At 11.1% G+C, this 4,882-nt stretch overlaps 1 non-coding gene across 1 annotated transcript; it reads left to right on the top strand.

Annotated features, from left to right (window-relative positions):
- Window positions 1-807: 807 nt before the first annotated feature.
- Window positions 808-875, top strand: INS49_001520. The gene has a single exon. It is a non-coding gene; the product is annotated as a tRNA-Leu (tRNA).
- Window positions 876-4,882: the final 4,007 nt, after the last annotated feature.

Below are 4,882 nucleotides of genomic sequence, written 5' to 3'. Positions count from 1 at the left end.
ATATTATTATAATATTTCTTTTTACTTTATATATAAATATAATTATAATTTATAATTATATATATATATATAAAATAAAAATATAAACTTTTTTAAAAGAATTAAAATAAGTATATATATTATATATATTATTTAATATATATACCTTCCTTAGCAAGAAATTTTTGAAAGGCAAGGCTAGGATAAGCATTAAGGTGCTGTAGTTTAGTGGTTAGAATTCTTTATTAAATAAGAGGACCTGGGTTTGATTCCTAATAGTATCGTTGCTTTATGCCTTTTTTGTCTTTTTTTATTTTTTTAATTAAGTTATTAAGCTATTAAGTTATTAAGCTATTAAGTTATTATATATTAAGTTATTAAGTTATTTAGTTTTTAAGTTATTAAAAATATTAAAAGAATTAAAATAATAAAAAATAATTAATATAAAATTTAAAAGAATTATTATTATTTATTAACTTTTATCTTTTTAATAAAATTATATATATTAAAGATATATATATTTTTAAAAAGCTAAAATTCTACTTAATAAAATTATTATAATTAGCTCTTTATATATAATTTATATATTTAAACTTTATATAAATTATAATAATATATTAATATTATATATATTTAAGTTTAAATTATATAAAGTTTAATAATATAAAAGATATATATATTTTTATAATTCTTAAAGTTTATATATTCCTATAATATTTAATATATACTTTAAATATAAATATTAAGAAAAAAATATTATTATATTCTTTTCTTTATATACCTTTTTTAAAAAAAGATTTTTAGAGTATAAGATGATAGATACATAAAGGTTTTATAGTTTAGTGGTTAGAATACTTTAAAAAAGGGAGACCTAGGTTTAATTCCTAGTAGGAGCGTTGTTATAAATCATCTTATACTCTTTTATTATTTTTATTTATTTATTTATTTATTAAGTTATTTATTAAATTATTTATTAAGTTATTTATTAAATTATTTATTAAGTTATTTATTAAAATATTAAGGTTATTAATTATATTATTAAGTTTTTAAATTATTAAGTTATTAAGTTATTTTTTTATTTTTATATTTTTTTATTCTTTTATTCTTTTATTCTTTTATTCTTTTATTCTTTTATTCTTTTATTCTTTTATTCTTTTATTCTTTTATTCTTTTCTTTTTTTATTCTTTTATTCTTTTATTCTTTTATTCTTTTATTCTTTTATTCTTTTATTCTTTTATTCTTTTATTCTTTTATTCTTTTATTCTTCTATTCTTTTATTCTTTTATTTTTTTATTCTTTTATTTTTTTATTCCTTTAAGTATTATATTAAAAAGTTTATTTAAGTTTATATAATTATATTATTAATTTTATTATAAGTTTATATTTATTTATATAATTATATAATTATAAATTAACTTTTATATTAAAATATTATTTTTAAGTGTATTATGTATTATGTATTTATATTATTTATATTATAATATATGTATTTGTATTTGTATTTGTATTAGTGTATTTGTATTTGTATTTATATTATTAAAAATCTATGTATTTATATTTATATTTATATTATTAAAAATCTGTGTATTTGTATTTGTATTTGTATTATGTATTATGTATTATTTGTATTTTCACAACTCTGATAAAGGCTATTAATTAATTAACGAAAGGTATATAAGTAATGGCATACTTACTTATTATAATAGGTAAGCAAATTTATATACTTTAAAATGTTAATATAGCACTTATTAAATGTTAAAGAGCTAAAAGAACTTAAGTATAGCTTAAAGGAATACTTATAATTAAGGAATTTTAAGCTTTTATTTAAAAGAAATAAAAGGTAAAGCGGCTAGCTAGTAAAATAAGTAGTGGGATAAAAGAGTTGGTTCGCGGCAAATTAATTAAAAGATGCTATGGCAATTATAGCGAAACTAAGCATAATGCAAGAACTTATAAGAAAGATAAAGAAAGGTTTAATTAATTAAATTTTAATTATATTATAGCAAATCCAGCTTAGTTAGCATTAATTAATGCAAATATAGCTATTTTATTAATTTGCAGCAAACTATATTTTTAATAATATAATTAGCATTAATTAATGCTAAATATATATTTCTTATTAAAAATTAATTAATTTAAACCAGCATTGCAACCATATTAATACTTTTAAATTAATGAAATTAATTAAAAATAAGGATTTAATTGCATTTGGTATTAATTAATGCTAAATTTAATTAAATTATTTGCATTAAGTAGGTGTTGGGGTTAATTAAAGTTAGCGAAAGTTGCAAAAGTACGCTATTTATTAATATGCGCTACTTACTGGTAAACCACGTTATTAAAAAATTATTAATATAAAAAAATATAATTTTTAATAAATATAAAGTATTTAATAATAAATAAAGAAGTTTTAAAAATAAACTTTTTATTATAAATATTAAATATTTTATACAATAAATAAAAGAATATAATATAGTTTATTAATAAATAATAAATATTAAATAGCTATATTATTAAGTATTTTTATATAAGAAATATAAGGAAAAACTATTTTACGTTATAATTAAAGAACATTAAGGAATTTTATATTATTCTTTAATACTTTTTTTAAAAATTAATATCTTTATAAAAGATTTAAATAATAACTTAAGCTTTTAAATTTAATTAAATTATATAATAAGAAATATATATATAAGGTTATATTTATTTTATAATTAAGCTTAAAGAGTTATAAAGCTATATATAAACGTTTTTATATATAAAATAAGGTGTATAGCTAAGTAATATCCGCTATTTATTAATAAACTACGTTATATTTTTTAAAAATAATAAAATATTAAATTTAAAAGAAAAGGCTTTATTTAAAGATAATTTCTTAAAAAAAAAGTTTAAAAAAGGTTAATTTATAATAAATTAAGAAAGTAATATTAATAAAGAAATAAAGATTTTAAAAAAATATATAAAAAATGCTTTAAAAAAGTATTTTAACGTAAATTAATAAAATAATGCTTATATAAATATAAAATTTAAATTATTCCTTATATTTTTATAATTTCCTTTATTAATACTTTTAACTTATATTATTTAAATTTAATTAAATAAAAGAATCTTATTAAATAATAAATATATTATAAATATATTATAATAATTTATATTTATAATTAATATTAAAATTATTTTAATAATTAAATTAAATAAAAGAATTAAATAAAATATAAATTAAGAAATATTTATATAAAATAATAAAAGTATAAAGAAATAATTTTTTAAAGCCATTAAAATAATATAAAGATTTTAAAAATTATTTATTTAAATATTTATTTATATAAATAAAAGCTAATTATTTATAAAATTATATTAAAATAGAATTACAAGTTAAAATTTAAAATAAATCTTTATATAATAAGAAAATAAATCTTAAAGTATATATAAATATATATATATAAGTTTAATAAATATAAAGGTTTTTAAAAATATTAAATTTATTTTATAATTTAAGGAAATTAATAAATAAAAAAAATAAATATAAAAAAATTTATATTATTATCTTAATAAGCTAATTCTTTTATATAATAATAATAATAATAATAATAATAAATTTAACTTTAAATTTATATAATATAATATTATATATATATATATATATTATAATTAATTAAAATATTTTTATATAAATATTATATAAATATTAATAAAAAAGAATTATCTTTTTATTATATAAAGTATTATATAACTTTTAAACTTTATTATTATTATAATAAAAAAGAATTTAAAAAAATATTATCTTAATATAATTATTAATAAATATTATATAAATTATATTATTATATTAAAAATAATATTATAATTTAAATTATATAAATAATATTATTATTATATATTAAAAGAATTATAAAAAATAAGTAAATAAACTTACATAATAATTTTAAAAAAAATATAAAATTATTAAAGGGAATTTTATTTAATAATTTCTTAATATAAAAATTATTTAGATTTATAAAAGTTATTAAATTTAATTAACTTAAATTATATATATTAAAAAGATTATTAAAGTAATTAATAAAATAAAGATTTCTTATAAGGTTTTTATAACTTTTAAAGAATTATTATTATATATTATTATTACCTTAAAAGTTAAGGTTTATTTTTATTAAAAGAAAATTAAATTACTTTTATTTATTATATTAAAGCTTATTTAATGCTTAATTAATTTAAATTAAAAATATTATAATATAATTAATAAATTATTATTATATTTATTTATATTAAGTATTTTTTTACCTTATATTTTTAAAATTTAAATATATTTATTATTATAAGTAATGCTTTATTTATTAATAATTCCTTAAATAAAAAGAATTTATAAATATTTATTATAAAGTTATTTAATAAAGTTATTAAATAAAAAGCTAATATATAAAATATAATTATAATTTTTATTATAAAAGCTAAGCTTTTAACTTTAATATAAATAATAAAAGAAATATTATTTATTAATTAACTTTTTATTAAGTTATTTATTAAATTAAATAATAATATTATTAAAATTAAATATAATAATATTTAAATTATTAAGCTTATAAATTTTAAATTTATTATATTTAAAATAAAAATATAATATATAAATATTTATAATTATTAATTATAATAAAATATATGTTATTAATATAAATAATTATAAATTAATTAATTAAAATATTATTAATTGAAAATAAAATAATTTCCTTTATTAATTTAATAATAATTTATAATAAAAAAAGTAAAAATATTATTAAAATAATACTTTATTAAACTATATATTATCCCTTTAATAAAACAAGCTTAATTATTTTATTTAATTAATATAATAACCTTATTTAATTACCTTATAAAAGCTATTATTTTAATAATTAATTAAAGAAA

Source organism: Diaporthe citri (assembly GCF_014595645.1).
Source record: "Diaporthe citri strain NFHF-8-4 chromosome Unknown scaffold_1, whole genome shotgun sequence".
NCBI lineage: Eukaryota > Fungi > Ascomycota > Sordariomycetes > Diaporthales > Diaporthaceae > Diaporthe > Diaporthe citri.
This window is presented reverse-complemented; position numbering and strand designations above follow the sequence as displayed.